Raw genomic sequence first — 19,776 nt, forward strand, 5'->3', positions numbered from 1 at the left:
AATAGTTTCTTATTTATTGGTACACTCTTAAGAACCCACCAAAAATGGAAAAGTATTAACCCATAAAGAGACAGCCAAACAGGATAAACAAAGTCCAGTATTAACAGTGATTATTTTGTTTTCTTTTAACATTCTAAATAATATGCCCCTCTAGCAACTTGTTTTTCTCAAGGGTAGATAATAAGATGCACAACTTTCTGGGAAGCCTTCAGGATTTGTGCTCTGCAGACTACTGGTCTATACAATAAAAGTGTGGGGTTTTCCCGGCTGATATGTGTACTGTCCAATGCTTGTTTGAGCAAGGAGGCTGTTTTAGCTAAACTTTTTCTCAAGAAAACGGCAGTACACCTCACAGAAAAGCACGTATTCGTGAAATATGTTTGAAACATTAAACATTCATCTTATATGCAGACTTTTGTCCAAAAAACTCTTGCTTTTCAACATTCCTATGTTTCTGATAAACTAAATCAATTGGCATGTTTTCCCAATGTGGACATCTGGGATTTGATTGGCTCGGTTGGATAGTGGAGGGTTATAGGTAAACATTTCCATCATATTTCGATTTAAAGCTTTCGTGACTGCAGGGATTCATCTTCTTGGTTCTTTCGGTAAAGTCACGTAGAAGGGAAATAATAAAATAATAAAAATAAAACATAACAAAATAATTCTCACGACGTTTCGGCCACAACGCAAGCAGCCGTCCTCATGTGGAGAACAGGTCTGTCGAGAAGACAGAGTCTGAAATTTCAGACTCTGCCTCGACAGACCTGTTCTCCACCTGAAGACGGCTGCTTGCGTTGTGGCCGAAACGTCGTGAGAATTATTTTGTTATGTTTTATTTTTATTATTTTATTACTTCCCTTCTACGTGACTTTACCGAAAAAACCAAGAAGATTTCCATCATACTTACACAATCTAACCCAAAATAAACTAATTATGAATCATAATCATCTATTGCACGTAACATTTTGTGCATTCATTTTCAGAGGTATATATATATATTTTTAAAATGTTTATTATATTAAAACAAATTTACACACCCTGTTTTTCTATTCAAAATGTGTGATATTTACATGTTGTTTAAGTAAAATAATAATAATGTACAACTCCTTGTCAATCTGATTAGAAATATCTGCTTGCTGGATAAAGGTTGGCAGTTATCATTTAACATCTCTTTAATAGTTGATTACGTTTTAAGTTGCTCACAATAAATGAGGAATACATTTGTAATGTTAATATGGCATTCAAGAAAAATGTAACATAGCATGAAACGCGATGGTTATTCAAAATATAGAGGGGAAGAATTTTTTTTTTTTTATGAAATAAGAAAATAGAATATTGAAAGCTCCCTCTACAGCAAATAAGCAGACACACCAGTTTTACCAGTAGGGTTGAAGTATGGTCAAACATACAATTCTCACGACGTTTCGGCCACAACTCATCTGAGGACGGCTGCTTGCGTTGTGCCCGAAACGTCGTGAGCATTGTGGCCGAAACGTCGTGAGAATTGTATTTTATTATGTAGTATTTTTATTATTTTATTATTTCCCTTCTACGTGACTTTACCGAAAGAACCAAGAAGATGGATCCCTGCAGTCACGAAAGCTTTAAATCGAAATTTTCATGACCTACATATTATTTCATACCATAATGGAAAAATGATATCCTGCAATAACACGAATCAACACAATGAGAAGAGGAGAATGTGAAAGCAGATTTGATTAAGTTATGCAGAAAATAAGCCTGTCACAGTGGAGCCAAGTGCTAGGGTGCATGCTCAGAGACCTATGTTTTATTTACAATCCGTTAGTAATTATTAAATCTCCCCTTGAGGGCCTCGACCCAAGGTTTTGGCAAAGTACCGCATGACAGACGTGACGAATGGAAGCAGTGATTTGGACAGACACCGCTCAGGCGAATGCAGCGTTGGTGCCACGATTGGCTGTGGATGAGGTGAGGCGAGGAGGAGAAGGCCACGAGGGCAATGGGTGGTGAACTTGCCCGGGCCCTGAGCCTGGGAACCATGCTCGTCTGTGGGGCACATGTTGCAGGTAAGACCCAAAACTCTCCCAATTAAATACCCACAGTGTGAAGTGTGCGCCGACATGGTTGCGTTTGTGAGAAGAACATATATATGGCTTAATTACACTTTAACAAAAAAATATTTTTTGATTCCTGGGTGGTGTTATTTCTAATTGATTATGCCTCAAAAGTACATAACATGGCAATTATACTCTACAAATTTTGCTTTTGTGACCAGGACAGTGATATTTAGAAATGTATCTATTTTCAATGAGAAAACGTGGTGTGCATTTGTGTCATTCCTTCACATAAAGTCCTGGTCACAAAAGCAAAGTTTGTGGAGAATAATAGCCATTTTCTATACTTTTGAGGCATAAGCAATTCGAAAATAACACTACCCAGGAACAAAAATCGTGTTACATAGTGCTTTTTATGTAGAAATAAAAATGAAACTGCCCACGAGAAGGATAGACCCATTCGCATTGACTGTTTTTTGTAATAGAAACTGTAATTTTTGGCTCAATTTATTTTCTAAACTTATCACGTTTACTCAGCCACATAATAAGATATGTGTTGCAGGCTTTAGTCCAATCCTTTCCCCCCCCACCCCCCTTAATCCAATAATAATGTCTGGATGCCGTATTGCTGTTTCAAGATTATATTTTTTAAACATCTGTACAGCATGGCTGTTATATTAACTTTTTTCTCTTTAAATGATGTAAAATAGCTCTTAGTAATTACAGGAATCCTTTGTAACTATTTCATTGTACACTTTTACTGTCGAAATTGCAAATGCATTACATGCCATGTTGTACACTTTAATTGAGAAAAACAAACAATGCCGTGGAATACAATGATCGTTCAAGTCCGGTAATATAAACATATTTCTTTCCTTTCCAGATATAAAACATGCATAGACCTATACCTTCAGGATATCATCACCAATTGAAATAATAGCAAATATAGGTGATATTCTTAACAGTACATTATGTTAACTGTTAGTATGAATAAACAGTTTCATTATCGACTACGAGCCATTTTTGCAAAGCATTGCAACTGTTCAAAGTGAAAATTGCTTTGGCCTACATTTTCCTCTTTCCTCCGATGATGGCCTTGCAAGCGGTTTGTACTTTTTTTGTGTACAACATAATTGCGCAACACAAGCTGTCTCTATCAGAGTGGCCGATTTGCTCGGTGGTATCCTTTGGTAGGGAAGGGTCACCATTTTTCTGTCATGGCTCACTCACCATTTTTTTTGTTACCTTTACATTCGACAGTTGATGGGCATCGCCGTGCAAGCGAGAAGTATGCAGCAAGCCTCCTTTCGTGTCTCAGTGTAATCCTGAACAAACAGCGGCTGGAAGTTGTGACTGTCTCCCAGGCTTGGGCATGAAAAGGCCACTTTGAGGCTCTAACCTTGAGTTGTGCTTCAGTGACAAAAGTTATGTTACTCAAGGTCTATACTCCCCCCCCCCCACCCTTTGATTGAGACGGCAACAAAAAGAAAATGGACGTCGCATTTCAAATTGTTCGGTCGCACACAATGTGTGAATTTAAAATTTCATCGATTTCAATATGCAAAATTACACCCGTTTCCATGTATGCCAGCACAATATTATATTCTCTCAACGGTCTAGTTATATAAAGGGTACATCGTAACAACAATTTATCAAATGTCGCATGTGTGGACATGCGACATTTTAATTGCTTGGTTGCACCGTGGGACCAAGAGAGAGGACTGTAATTTCATCTGTGTTGTATGTCATGCATGTAACACACTTGACAATAAAGTGACTTTAAGACCTAAGAATTGTTACACGCTGATTAGATACAAAGTGTCTGCTTACAGGAAAATGTCAATTCAAATCCATTCATTTGTCAACTTTCTTAACACTCCCAGTTTTATCAGGGCACCACAGTTTAGCGTCTGTTCGACACGGGTCTTAGTTGGACACGAAATTTGATCGCATGGTAACATGCTGAAGAGTCAAACTGCCTCCTTGACCAACAACAACATGGAAAGGCCTGCGTTTAGCAGCGCATTGGCAAATGGCTGTAAAATTAATTTAATTCACTGGGTTTATTACACATGGACAGGCATTGTGACTCTGGTGCAGATGAATAAACTGGCTTACTCTGTTGACGTGTGTCAGGGGAATCTTAAACTCCAGTAAGCCACTCGTAGAACATGGCTCACACTGTATTCCCTTTAATGGATTGCACATATTTAGATGCCGTACATCATCACAGCTCTACTTCTAGGGAAATTAATACACAGAGGTGCAGCATTCTGTTATCAAACCTATACATACTTCCAACTGAAATACAGTAATTGCACCCCAAACAATAACTGTTTCATAAGACCAAGTACATTACGGAAACATAGTAAACCATTACAATTTTGAAAATAATAGATAAAGTTCTAACTTATTTTTAGGATTGTAATTTGGTATTGATGATTTGATATATACATTTGCAATGACTTCAGCATGGAAGCTACGACTGCATGAATCGTTGCAGTGGATCTTCATCGTACAGATACTGCAGATATGTTTGTACCAAAATGCCCTGTATATTAGCGTAGTATTATTCATACTCTTTGGTTCTTTCGGTAAAGTCACGTAGGTATAAAATGAAATAAAATAAATCACGACGTTTCGGGAGCAACACAAGCGTCCGTCATCAGGTGGGAAAGCATGGTCTGCTGCTGATGCAGACTGTTTTAAAAGGTTTAAAATGGGTGTAGCCCAATGGTCATAAAGAAGTGGCTGGGTCTAGTGATGTTAATGTGAGAATTTAGCATGTAACTGGGTACGGAAGTGGCTATGTTAATGTGAGAGATTAGCATGATGTTAAAGTGAGAAATTAGCATGTAACTGGGCACGGAAGTAGCTATGATAATGTGAGAGATTAGCATGATATTAAAGTGAGAAATTAGCATGTAACTTGGCACGGAAGTGGCTATGTTAATGTCAGAGATTAGCATGAAATATCAGCTGACATAGGCAGGTAGCATGGAAACATAACAGTCAGTTAAGACTTTACCTGGTTAATAACGTCCTTTCAATGATTGCTCAGTTTGTACCCATCATCTCGGTTGAAGTTGTGTCTGTGTTTATATATATGGATGGCTTCGTGAACAAATCTCTGAAGGTAGCTGGTAGGTTTGCAGAGTACCTCTGTCTTGGAAAAATCAATTCCGTGTGAGCCCACAGCGTTAAAACAATGATCGGCAATGGCCGTTGTATTGGTCCTACCATGTTTCATATCTACCATGTGTTCATGAACGCGGTCCGAGAGATGTCGTTTCGTTTCCCCAATGTAACTGCTTCCACAACCACAACTCAGTTTGTAGACACCAGGGTACTGCATGGCAGGAATCACATCCCTTACAGATGGGATTAAATCACGGATTTTGTCTACTGTGTTGAAACGAACCTGGATCCTGTGTTTGTTTAAGATTTTAGCAATATTTTTGGTAACGCCTGCTAAGTATGGCAAAGTGATGGTTTTGGTTGGCTCCTCAGAAGGTTGTCTCCCCATGGCTGGGAAGGCAGCTTTGCGAATTGTACGGTCCGAGTATCCGTTCATCCTGAGGGCTTGGTGTACGTGCTCCAACTCACTAGCTAGGTGGTGCTGGTCAGAGATGCAACGGGCCCTATGGTGTAGTGTTTTGATGAGGGAATCCTTCTGGGATAGATGGTGGTGGGAGTCAGGCTTTAGATAGGCATCCGTGTGAGTGGCTTTCCTGTAGACCGAATGTCCCAACGAGCCATCAGGTCTCTTCTCGATCAAAGCATCCAGGAATGGTAGCTTGCCATTTTTTTCCACTTCCATGGTGAATTTGATAGACGGGTGTACGGAATTGATGTGGTTGAGAAATTGGTTCAGTGCTGGCAGGCCATGTGGCCAGATGACGAACGTGTCATCTACGTATCTCTTCCACAAGGAAGGACGTAGGGTGGATGTCTGGATGGCATCTGTTTCAAATGTCTCCATGAAAACATTCGCTACCACTGGTGATAAGGGAGAACCCATTGGTGTACCCTCATTTTGTTTGTAGAATGTACCATTCCAGGTGAAGTATGTGTTGGTAAGACAGACCTTTTTGGACCAATTCTTCAATGATTGCAATGGTGTCAAGTACAGGTACATTGGTGAACAGAGAGACTACATCGAAACTGACAAGCAAATCATCTGGAGACAGTGAGATGTCCTTGATTAGAGAAACCAAGTGAGCTGAGTTAAGTACAGCTGAGGTGGACTTGCCCGTGATTTATTTATTTTATACCTGCGTGACTTTACCAAAAGAACCAAAGAGTATGGATTCCTGCAGTCACGAAAGCTTCAAAGCATTATTATTCGTTGCACTGAAAGTAATAATATCCGTACTACCGCTATGATGAAGGTCTATAAATACTTCCAAAAAAAGAGTGAGGCGCTACACATATATACACTATATATAAAAATACTCAACGGATTTCCAAGACTGAAGCTCTCAATCAAACGTTGAGCCTGTTGCACAGTGCACTGGCTCACCGTTGTCTTCATCTCTACAGGAGCTGGCTGTTTCATCGGGATTTCCTGCCCTTTATACGAAGCAATAAGAACATATATATACAGTACATACTCTCTGGTTCTTTCGGTAAAGTCACGTAGCGTATTTTCAGTCAAATCCCAAATTGCAACGCTCATTTACAATGGGTCGCATGCTGTTTGACTATCTGAGAGGAATTGGCATTCCAGTGTAAACAAGTGGAAGTTGTTTTAAATATAGACACAAACTCACTAATTAAAAACTAGGTGCGTTGAATGTCATAAAGAGTTTCTTGTGCAAAAACCATGACAGGGTGAACAAAAATACCACCACAATCGTGGTGGTATCACTGAAAAATATAAAAATGGCACGTACTGCACTATACAAACATGAGCGGAAGGATAAGTGATAAGGGGCCGTCTATAAATCCATAAATAACGTCACGCGATTTTGGACGATTTTTGACCCCCCCCCCCCCCTCGTCACACGGCGTCACAAAAAGTCAGACCCCCCCCCCCTCAAATATGACGTCACAAAGCTCTGCCCCCCCCCCCCCCAAAAAAAAAAACATGCTTCAAATCGCTGTAAACTATTGTCATTGTAGTGCGTATTTAATGTGGCGCTGCACTCGGATGTTGTAGGATAAATAATTTATTAAAAGTCTATTTAATTAAGTGGAACGTGTTGTCTATATTTATTTAAAGTTGCGCATTTTGATGTGACGTCACATTTCTCCCCCCCCCCCCTCGACACACATCGTCACAAATGTCTGACCCCCACCCCCCAGGTGCGTGACGTCATTTATGGACGGCCCCTAAGGCCACGTGTTGCTCGCGATATGCCAACCAATCGTGGGCACACTGCTCTCACTCGCCCTTCATCAGCATGCACTGGCCAGCGTAGGGAAGTGCAGCGTGCGGGGACACCTTTATCGAGGAGGGGATTGATTAAAGGATAGTAATTCTAGATTTGAAGCTTTCGTGACTGCAATGATTCATATTCTTGGGTTTTTTCGGTAAAGTCACGTAGGTAAAAACATTAAAAAGTAAAATAAAATAAAAATAAAAATCACGACGTTTCGGAGGCAACACAAGCTTCCGTCTTCAGGTGGTACCGTCACAGCCACGACAGCTGTATCAAGTAAATGAGAGATTGCAGGAGTTACCACTGCGTTTATATAATGGTTGGAGAAGGTGGTGGGGCAATGGCCGCATACTTATTATTAATATGGTAAGGTGAGGCTTGAGACTAAGAATAGTCTCAAGCCTCACCTTATTTTATTTTCCTTTTTAATGTTTTTACCTACGTGACTTTACCGAAAAAACCCAAGAATATAAAGGACAGTACATTATTAATTTTCTGACTCACGTAAATATGTAATGAGCCATTCAGGGCCAACTGCAAGTTAATAACGATGGCTCTGGTGAAAAAAGGGTTTTCAACCGCTGCTTGCACACAGTACCATTCGCACTGCGAGTTGTATGTATGGACGGTTCAACTTCTTTCGCACCGTACGTAGCCGACCGTGCTAATCGGAGGCGGGGCGGAAAGGGCGAACAGTTTTCCCATCGTACCCACATTCACAAATGCCACGAACGTGATTTTGTAAAGACACTGCGTAATTAATTCGCAATCAAGAAATAAAAAATTGTGCAAGATTACACGTAATTAAATTGAATGCCAGCGACTGTGCTTTGGACCTTAAAGTAAATATCAATAAGGAGACAGTCGCAAGCAAGCGCCCGCATTGCTGATTAAATTAAAGTCACGCATTAACCAGCAGTTCAAGTGTATTAGAGCGCCGCTGTCAGAGCAAGGTGCTGCGGGTTTCATCTAACAGCACGTGGCATTTCGCTGATTGCGTTTCAGACTGAGATTAGCTGTCACGCTTACTCAGCTCTGCCTGCCGTCTGCCTGCCACTTTCCGGGCGAAACAAACTTCCTATTTTTTTACCCCACGTTCCAGTGGCATTACACGTCTCTCCGATCGCACACCTTTTTTTGGCAGCGTAAGCTGTCCGAGAAGGTCCTCGTGTGTGCAACGTCTAACATCGCGTTTCGGCACAAGCCTCTTGCTGCCAAGGCGGTGCTCGAGACATGCTGGCGTTGTCGCGCGCAGCGTGTGGAGTTATTCATCTTGGCGCTGTTGGCCGCATCCGGGATCCAAATGCTGCATAGCCCAGCGGTCTGCTGCGGTTCTTTTGAATGTCACCCCATCCTCCTCCTCGACAGGTGGTGACCAACAAAGTTAACAATTATATTTAAAGCTTTCGTGACTGCAGCGATTCATCTTCTTGGTTCTTTCGGTAAAGTCACGTAGAATGGAAATAATAAAATAATAAAAATAAAACATAATAAAATAGTTCTCACGACGTTTCGGCCGCAACGCAAGCAGCCGTCCTCAGGTGGAGAACAGGTCTGTCGAGAATACAGACTCTACGTGACTTTACCGAAAGAACCAAGAAGATTAATAATTATAATGTGCGTTTATTTGTACAATGCCGCGCCTCCATTTCCTTCGCAACCACCTCCCTTATCCCCATGACATGTGCAGACGGAGCGGGGAAGATTATTGGGTAGTTATTGCCTCTGCTGAATAATGTCAGCGACGTCGAATTAGAATATCGCGTGCACCTAGCACAATTGTGGACCTGGGTTGTGATTTTGGTCACCTGATGTGGTTTTTTTTCATGCAGAGGTAAATCAGTCAATGATGTATCTCTTTCAATTCGACGATAAAAATGTATTTGTCAATTATGAATAAAAATTTGAAATAATGCTCCAACGTAGATTTATCGCTTGACATAGAAGCAATATATATTAATAGTTGTAATTCTACAATAGATTTTTTTAATGCATGTAATGGGAAAAAGCATGAAGACATTTATGCTGGCACTCACTCTGACTGAGTAGAAGGGTTTAAAGAGGTTCTTCTTCTTTGCTAGCATTTAACATCTCATCTGCTAGCATTTATAATTGTCACATTAATTGCTATAAATAGGAAGCTGCTTCTCGTCTGTCACTGTGTGTCATCATAATGGAAGAAGACACGCCAAACTCTAATTGGGTGGATCGTATATGCAATTTTTTTATTGCATACAATACTTGTATTTTTACAGATAACTTTTTGATTATTATGCTTATTCCAGACGACACATTTGTTGTCAATCTGCCAACCAGTGACTTGGGAAACCTTTATCAGGCTGGAGGATTGGTAGCGAGTGACATTCATGATGGGTAGGTTATCATGCATGCAAACACGCACATCACCACCGTGTCTCGGCATAGTAACCCCGAGCATGAACCGGCTCATTACAATGCACGATCCATACAATAAATCTAGAGCCTTAAAATAAGTGTAGCATTACACTCATCAACAGTTCAGCGGCAGGTCGTGCATGGTGGGGTCAACTGTAAGCACGCCCACCTCTCTCAAGAGGTCTGGCACCTTCGATGGGCACGGTTGGCTACGAACGGTGCGAAAGAAGTTTAATATACGCACACACATGTCTGGGCCAGTGGTATGAAGGAGTAGGGCACAGTACCCTCCATCGTGGCTGTCTAGAGCTCCCTCTAGTGGAGTAACATTGTGCCAGGAGTGGCGTGACCGCCGCAATTTAGAGGGCAGCGCTTTTTATCCACATTTGTGTGTTACTAAAATACATTGTAGAAGTGTTTTTTCTCGAGTACGGTCTCCAAATGTTCTCCGCTCAATTACCTCCTGGCTTGTCTGTTTACGTGCTATGAAGAAGGACCTGTTGGCCAAAATGCCGCCTATTGTATAGTTTATTATTTTATTTTTGGGCCACGGTGTTATTTACGGACGTGTTGCATTTTTTGTTTTACTTATTTGTTCTTGTGCACAACTGCCAATGCAGTATCACCAAATAATGCATAATTAACTATTTAGTTTATTTACTGATGAATTGGCTACTTTGCTCGACATGTTGCTGGCAACTCGTTTGGATTAGAGTTCATCAAGACGCGGAGGGAGCCAGCCACTGCCCGTTGTCTTGGTGAGAGATACATTATCGCCCCAGTTGCTCTGGCTCGTGTTACAGTGAACTGCAATCCCGATGCATGGGTAATTATTGCACATAAGGGCATCGTGCTTCACATCTGTAATCCGGCACTTTGGATGCAACGTTTGTGGATCATGGGCATACAATCACGTGCGTATGTGAAACTCAAGCATAGCTACCAACTGGCCTCTATAAGGCTGTGCAGAAAATCCGGCTGTTTTTTTCATGACATTCCAACTAGATGTAAAAACACCCAATAAGCAATTGACCAAAATGTCCAAACGGGATCCTCCTCAAAATGTATCTTGAGACTCCTCAGTTGGGTACGTAAATAGTTTGATTGTCGCCTATAGCTACCATTTACAATGTGTATAAAGACAGAGGTGCAGCCCTGTAATCTCTTGCCACTGTTGCAGGAAGAGCCTACAATAGAGGGAGCTCTGGAGAGCCCCTCCAGAAGACGTGTTGATCTTCACTTCCACATTGGCCCAGACGTCTTGAGAGGTGGGTGTACCCACACTTTATCCCACTACATGTGAGCTGCCGAACGACTATTCGTGGTGAACCCATTTTCACTGCTGGGTGGACAGAGGTGGGGAGGTTTTACTGGTAGGAACCTCCTGGTTACACCAGCCCACAGGGGATTATTGTGTCCGTCGTGCAGGGAGGGGCTGGGTGGGGAGGGAGGGGCTGGGTGGGGAGGGAAGGGTGGGGAGGGTGTGGAGGGGCTGGGTGGGGAGGGTGGGGCTGGGTGGGGGGTGGGAGGGGTGGGGCTGGGTGGGGAGGGGCTGGTCACCCCGTGGTGCCCTTATAAAACTCAACGTTTAACCTACTCACGCTGGCTTATGCCCGCCCTCACAGTCGGGCATATTTGCGGAATACACCACGCCGCCGTTGACCCTGGCCATTGACCGAGCAACCCAAAGTTCCTACCAGCTCCCTCCGCAGGAATGTGTAATAAAACTTGCCCCATTGTTTAAACTGCCACATCAGGAGGTCGAACCGACTTGCAGGTCCAGTGTGCCGACCATTACACCACCACAGCATACCAGTGTGCATAAATAAAATATGACGCTTTATATTGTAAGATACACGTCCGCAATATGCTGTAAATGTGTTAGATATAAACCAATAAAAGTTTTGACTAAGTTAAAAGGATTGAAACACATTTATCTGAGCTAATATGTTCTTGTAGGAGAGGCTTTACGAAGCTTCAGCAACCAGGTGATATCTCGGCAAATTCACACGGCAGCTATCGCTGGCAAATAAATCCAGTCGCCAGACACCAACACGCAGCTGTCCCGAGAACATGAATTAATCAGCACGTATTCTAGGGCTGCCTGCTATTGGAATAACAAGGTGATTACATTTGTGATGACATAGTGCTTTGTCACATGCAAAAACAAACCGGTGACAGTTTGTGTATCTATACCACAGGGCAGCCTTCCTGTAAACATTTCCTGAGTAGTTTCTTGGCACATGAGCTTTCCTGTCCTCTGCAGATGTTGATTGCCCTTGTAATCTGAGGCATGAGAACATGTCTTTGGTTGATGCGATACAGAAAGGTTGTACACTGTTTTATAGTATGACTTTTATTTTATTTTACACACAATCTAGCTGGTGCTGTGATGGAGCCGCTTTCTCGTGATGTATCATCATTGCCAGCCACGATCCATCTGCTGCTGTACGAAGGCGTCCCCTAAACAGCTAGCGGATCTCACGGCGTTGCGTTGCAACCAATCTACCTGGCACACGGGGTGAATGTTCTGTCATAATTAAAAGGCTGCAATTTCTTATCCTCACAGTGGGTTGACTCAGCCCATCATATGCCTAGGGGAGATAAAAAATAAGTGCCACTTAGCAAGATGATCGTCCTTCAGAGATGTCAACCCACACAAAAGGAATGCCAACAGACATGAGCTTTGCCCGATGCTCATTTTAACAAGAAACACTTGACTTGTTTTTACATGTTTACAATATTTAATAGGTCAACATTGTCATTTCATGACTCAGTACGTTCAGACCAAGGCGCATATGCAAACAATGTGTGCAATATTCACATATTCTATGCATTTCCAAATACATATCTCTGTAGGTATGATAGAAAAACAGTGTTGATGTTATCAGCAAGAAGTTGTTTAATTTGTAGGATTCATTCGCAATGCCTTGAAGTGCATTATTTGCTATCAGTTTTATCTGATCAAATGGGATGCAAGTTTTTGGATGGCTTGTAATAGGCCGTAGCTTGTCTGATCAGACTCGCGATTTGTCTGATTGAAACGACCTCTTCCATCAGAATAATCTGATTGAACAATCAATGAACATAAACTTTTCTGTAATGCACCATTTTTTCTTCCAAAAAATCTATATGATCCCACACCCACGTTGCATTTTTACGTGGGTAATTATGGAGTGTTTTTAGTTAACAAAATTGTATTATTTATTAGTACAGAAAAAAAAGATTGCTTGATATAAATGTCCTCACTATCGTGGAAAAAATTAGTTTGTGTGGACTATATATGTATTATAAATCATTGTCAATTATTAAATCTGGAGGGAGCCCATTGAGATTTGCTATCTATTTTTCAAAGGAGGCATTAGTAATCACGTAAATTCAGGTTTTTCTAAAAAAATACAATTTATATGACAATTATATATTTAAATTTAGGATTTCGGCAATGATATAAGCTTGTAATGGCCAAGAATTGTGAGTGTTGTCACATGACCTGTTTTGTACTGAGCAGAAGTTGGTGTGATTTTATGATTCCCAATGGATATTACCGCAGGAATTGAACTGTTGACTCAATATTATACCTTAGAATATGGAGCATCAAGAGACTATGAGCTACTTGTATATAACATGTCACGTGTCCAACCCCCCCCCCCCCATCTCATTCATTGTCAGGTTGTTTAACATGATGTACTCAATTCTCACATTGTATGTAATCACTGAATAAATGACACTTTGTGAATTCACTGCTGAATGAAACCTCCCGCCCCATGTCATGTTACTCATGGGGGTCTTCTGACCATAGTTCACCATACTGGTCAATGTATGCCGGTAAATGCTGTGTCCAGTTTATAAACTATATAGAAACAAAATCAAATGTCAGTCAACGTATTTTTGCATTGTTTTAGAACTCCGCAGAGGTGTGGAAATGACAAGAAAGTTGTTCTGCCATATTAATGAACATGACTTTGGTCCCATTCACCAAGAGGAATGGGTGGAGCCCCATTCCATTCAACACTCCACAGCCAATCAACAGCTGGGGGAGTGCCAAGGAGAGTCAGGGCTGTGTTATTCTGACATCATCAGCACACTCAACCCACCAGCGACCCAAGCCGACCAATCTGGCTTCGTTCATCTCACAGACAAACACGCAATGTGAAGATGATGATTTGTGTTGTCGCTGGAACTTATTTAGTTTTAAAGAAAAGGGTGTATGTCAAGGCATCACCGCCTCCATGCCGAGTGAACATAAATGCTGTCTACGGGAATGGTGGAAATGCATACCCTGCCCTGGCAGTTAATCACCGACTCAGCGCCGCACACATGGGGTCAGACAAAGATGCATAAAGTCAGACCCACATTCCAGACAGTCACCTAAAGGGATCAGACTAACGTGATCGAAACCTTTGGGTCCACAATCCAACGCCATCGCGAATGACGGCATGTAAGGCAATACAGCCAATAATAGCACCTCACAAGCGCCAGTATGCACACATCCTGGATCAACAGGCATAGGGGACTTTACGAGGTACCTGGCTCACCGCGAACTAATCAACACACGACTCGTTAAGTTTGATGACGACTTTGAGAACAATTGAGCCTGGAATGCAATAAGGAATGCAGAAATATCTGCAAGTGAAGAACTTGACCTGTTGGTGAAATGGTTAGGAAACGAATCTGCAGAGTATGCAAAGAGGATCCTGTCTCAAGCCTGCATGCGGTGTGGGAGAGGCTCGATGAATGCTATGGTAGCCCAGAAACCATTGAGAAGGGTTTCTTCAAAAGGTTGCAGAACTCTCAAAAAATCTCTGGTCGAGACAATGAAAGGTTACCGGAGCTTGGAGATCTTCTGATGGAGCTTGAGTCAGCCCAGGCTGACCCCTACTTCCCAGGTCTCATTTTCTTGAATATCGACCATGGAGTGAACCCCATCGTAAAGAAATTGGCATTCGACGGGCAGGAAAAATGGAGAACAGATACAAGTCAGAACATCAGGTTGCATCCCCCCCATTCTCGTTTTTCTCAAAATTTATCCGCAACCTGGCTAGGACCAGAAATGACCCGAGTTTCATGTTTGGCACCACGGGGATCTCCAGTCCAGATCTCCCAAAAATCGAAAGAGCAATGGCGAGACGAGGAACAGCGAGAGCGCCAATCTTCGTACACAAGACTGAGGTCTCTCCTACCACATTCGCAAACTCCGTCCACACAACCACCACAAAGAAGAAGATGAAAGAACCAGAAAGGCAATGCCCATTCCATGATAAACCTCACTCCCTCCAGAAATGCCGTGAGTTCAGGAGGAAGCCATTGGAAGAGTGGAAGAATATGCTGAAAGAATTTGGAGTGTGCTTCAAATGCTGTGCTTCTACAAACCACCTTGTAAGGAATTGCAAGGAAGATATCAAGTGCGAAGAATGTGGCAGCGACAAACACGCAACTGCTCTGCACACATTTTACTCCAAACCCAGTGGCACTAAGGCTTCCGATCCTGAAGCAGAGCACGGCGGGGAGTAAGGTGAGACTGCTGCACCCACTTCGTCAGTCACAACCAAATGCACAGACGTCTGTGGAGAAGGCTTCAAAGGAAATCTTACTCAAAGATATGCCTCGTCTGAGTGTATCCCAAAGGACATCTTGAGAGGGCAGTAAGGATGTACGCCATAATGAACGATCAGAGCAACAAGTCTTTGGCAAGGTCAGAGTTATTTGATCAGCTAAGCGTATGTGGGAATTCCTTTCCATACACGCTCAGAACATGCTCACGACTGATGGAGACAATGGGAAGAAGAGCGAGCAGCCTCATGGTGGAAACCATGGATAGCACCATGAAGCTAGTCCTTCCTACGGTGATAGAGTACAATTAGATACTGGACGACAGGAGCGAGATTCCCATGCTCGAAGTTGCACGTCACCACCCCACACCATAGCAGAGTTCATCCCACCATTGGATCACGGGGCACAGATTTTACTTCTGCTTGGCAGAGACATGCTGAGAGTCCACAAGGTTCGCAATCAATGCAATGGACCTCACAGTGCTCCCTATGCCCAGAGACTTGACCTAGGATGGGTCATCGTAGGTGATGTCTGTCTCAATGGAACACACAAACCAGACCGCATTAGCACATTCAGAACAAGTGTGTTCACAAATGGACGCACGTCGCTCTTCAAGCCGTGCTCTAACCACTTCACAATGAAAGGGAAACTCGAAGAGAGAAATCAAAGCTGTACCATGCAGACTTACAAAGAAACCTCCATGCTGGAAACACAAGAAGATGATGTTGGACATACGGTGTTCGTGACAACAAAAGACAATGACAAACTTGCTCCATCGCTGAGGATAAAGAATTCTTCAAAATAATAGACAGAGATTTATTCCAAGATGAGTCAAACAGCTGGGTTGCCCCTCTGCCATTTCTCAAAAATAGAGAGCAAGCCCTCTCACGGCTCAACTCATTGCGCTGTACCTTGGACAAGAAACCAAAGATGAAGCTGCTGCTCGTCGCTCTGCTGGGGGTCGTTGCAGTGGTCGCTGCGGCTGTGGCCTCTCCATTCATTGACCTGGAGCTGTCGTCCAAGTGGGAATCCTGGTAGGATTTCCACGCCAAGGCCTACGACCAGAAGGAGGAGGGCTGGAGGAGGATGATTTGGGGGAAGAACCTCAAGAAGATCACAGTGCACAACTTGGAGCACTCCATGGGCAAGCACACCTGGCACTTTGGCATGAATAGCTTCGGTGACATGACTAGAGAGCAATTCCAGCATACCATGCTGGGCCTCAGGGGCTGGAACAGCATCACGTTCATGGCCCCCACCTTCAAGGCTCCTGAGTCCGTCGACTGGAGGAAGCAGGACAATATCACCAACGTCAAGGACCAGGGCGAATGCAGCTCTTGCTGGGCATTCAGCACCATTGGCTGCCTCGAAGGGCAGCACAAGCGCAAGACGGGAGTGCTTGTGTCGATGAGTGAGCAAAACCTGGTGGACTGCTCTTCTGCCGAGGGAAAACGGCTGTGGTGGAGGGCTCATGGACTTGGCCTTTACCTAAAATCAAGGAGAACAGTGGCATCGACTCAAAGGTGTCATACCTGTACACGAGCAGTGCACATCGAAGTTATTGAGTCCATGGACTCTTTGAGCTTCATAAACGCACTCTGTAAATTCTTCGCCATCAGAGGGCTGGCCAAGCAACTCCGTTCTGATTGTGGAGTCAATTTCACTGGACCATGTAAAGAGCTTAAGATCAATATGGAAAATGTTGAAGATGATTCTGTATGGAAATACCTTAATGACCAAGGCTGCACATTGATCTTCAATCTTCCTCACTCTTCGCATATGGGTGGAGCCAGTGAACGAGATTGCTCGACACATTCTTGACTCCATGCTGTGTGATGTCGGGTCCACACGGCTCTCTCACAAGGTCTTGCCCACTCTCATGACTGAGGTCTCAGCTTCAATTAACTCAAGACCCCTGATCCCCATCTTAACCGACCCGGAGTCACCATTCATTTTGACTCCTGCTACAATTCGTACCCAGAATATAGACGTGCTCACAGCGCCCACCGAGGAGGTCAGCACTGCAGACCTCTACAGACGTCGATGGAGACAAGTGCAAAGCTTCGCCAACACGTTCTGGCATCACTGGAAAAACGAGTACCTTGCAACACTTCAAGTGCGCAGCAAGTGGCAGTCGAGCAGACCAGACATCCAAGAAGGTGACCTTGTCCAACTAAAGGACAACCAAGTCCAACGGAATGAGTGGCCAATGGGCCGCATCCTAAAGATGATTCCCAGTGCCGATAGAAATTTTAGAAAGGTTGAGGTTATGATAGTGAAGCAAGGTGTCACAATAACTTTCGTCAGTCCTATAGCTGAGACAGTACTACTTCTCTCTCGCAAAGATATGGACAAATAAGTTGACCCATTGAAGTTTGTTGTACATTTGTTTATGAGATAGGAAAATAAATTGTGGTATCTCCTAGATACCAGAGAGGGAGTGTTCTGCCCCATGGCAGGTATGTGGGTGTTGATTACACAGGAACTTTCTGATATAGTGTTAAGTTTGGTCACGTGACCAGGAAGTTACGATTTAAGAGTCTCTAAGCCATGCGGCATGGTGTCAGCCATTACACAGAGTACGTAATGGAGGCACAAATAGCGTCTCAGTGAAGACAGGTGCATCTGTTCATTGTGGGACTTTAAGAAGCATTGTCTGTGAGTTGTTTATGTTCTTATGATACTGGGAATGCTGTTATAATGTTAGGACTGCCGTTATAATGCTCTAAATGCCTTTATAATTATGTTAAATTGTTATGATAAATATGAGGCCTAGTTAACAACGAAGCCTGCCACTTGCATTATTGTGAATGTTATTTGTAGTTGGATACGTCGAGCCAGATTTGTACCCATGTAACTTTAATGCGATCTTGAGAGCAAGGATGAAGAGGTATCTCATCCACAGTTCAGTGTTATGAGCAGCGCTGTACATTTAGGCTGCAGTATGGTGATTACACGAAGTGACCTTATTTAACACAGTAGCTTATTCTCTTGTGTCGCTATTCAGTGCTAATGTAGGTTCCTGGTCCATCCAGGACCTATTGTTGAGTTTCATGTTATCTAAGATAATGTCATGATGCTGCAGTGTTCATTCATTGTATTGATATTCCAAGTATTACCAGATGCTGGATTTTTTGCTGTTTTTCCATCAGTTTTACCTCGTTCTATTCATTAAATACGTTTGGAGTCGGATGTTCACCCTGGCTCTGAAGGTTTATTGAATGCGAGGTTAACTACTCGGATAGTGATGCAACGCAGTGCACAGCGAGGCCGAGACACTAATATACATGTACAGTATGTGTAGTATTTACCTATTAATGTACATTTTTGTAAAGAGAGCAGGCCTTGAGCAGGATGAGCCTGGCCCTGCTGGGTTTCCCCAATATGAGGGGTTTGTAAATGGACTGAGTCGATCGCTGGTAATGAATTAATCTCACAACTTGCAGATTGTTGGTGAAATGCTTGAATAAAAGCCTCGCCGAGACAAATACTATGAATGTATTTAATTGTATTCTCACAGATAGGCTTACGTTTCGGATAGGCCATGGCTTTGAGGGTCATTGGGCAGCTTTGGAGAAAGAAAAGAAAACAGCTTGTGTCCTACACATTGAGCGCTGCATGTAAACAAGATAACTTCAGAGAGATGGAAAGAACCTGTAAAGTATAATAAAAGAAATGTAACGTAGGTATGGCTCCATTCATTCTAAACCATGCCGAGCCCGTGCCGTCTGGCCAGTGGCCATGCGTTATTCACATTCATAGTTTCAGCAGAAACGATCCCCAGGGGATCCCTTGCTTGTGCCACATTTCGTTTCGGTCATTATTCTGCTCTGATACTCGCATACGTTTCGGTAAACACTGCAGAATGGAGTGTGCAATTCATTCCATTCTGTTTCCTGTTCCTGCAAGTTATCAGTGAGTTCAAAGTAGGCTCCATTATGCACCGATTCACTTACCTAATTGAGCGTATAACCTTTAACCTTCAAGTTCACCCACCTTTCACCTTATAAAAGAGCTCTGCCTTCATTAATGCTATCTCTCCTCATGCATGTGCTTTCCATTAAGTGAGCTAAACCCAAGTAACTTTTATAACGCGATTCTCACACGTTTGTGTGTTGATGGGCATGGATTATGGAGTAAATATAAAAACATATTCTCTTGATGAAAAAAAAGCAGGTACATAGTCCTCATACGTTAGTGTCTATGCATTTATATGTTATGCATATTCCTGTGAGTATGTGTGCAGACACATATCCCTGAAGTTACTCCGCCTGCCCTCGGTCGACAGCCTTAAATGAGTACCCGGTGTGGATGTATAATCACCAGTAATGGAGAGACAAAGGTGACCAAGCATGGTTTTGGCCACAACACCCTTTCATGCGTCATGCCCGCCTTAATAGGTTCTCACT

At 42.9% G+C, this 19,776-nt stretch overlaps 1 protein-coding gene and 1 pseudogene across 1 annotated transcript in view; one reads left to right on the forward strand and one right to left on the reverse strand.

Moving 5' to 3' along the window:
• LOC133345619 (heparan sulfate glucosamine 3-O-sulfotransferase 1-like) overlaps positions 1-19,776 on the reverse strand; it is a 293,665-nt gene that overhangs the window by 63,718 nt on the left and 210,171 nt on the right. The window lies entirely within an intron of this gene.
• LOC133345426 (procathepsin L-like) lies at positions 16,298-16,932 on the forward strand (annotated as a pseudogene).

The sequence above is a fragment of the Lethenteron reissneri genome, chromosome 22, assembly GCF_015708825.2.
Source record: "Lethenteron reissneri isolate LAM-NWPU_2019-01 chromosome 22, ASM1570882v1, whole genome shotgun sequence".
In the NCBI taxonomy this organism is placed as follows: Eukaryota; Metazoa; Chordata; class Hyperoartia; order Petromyzontiformes; family Petromyzontidae; genus Lethenteron; species Lethenteron reissneri.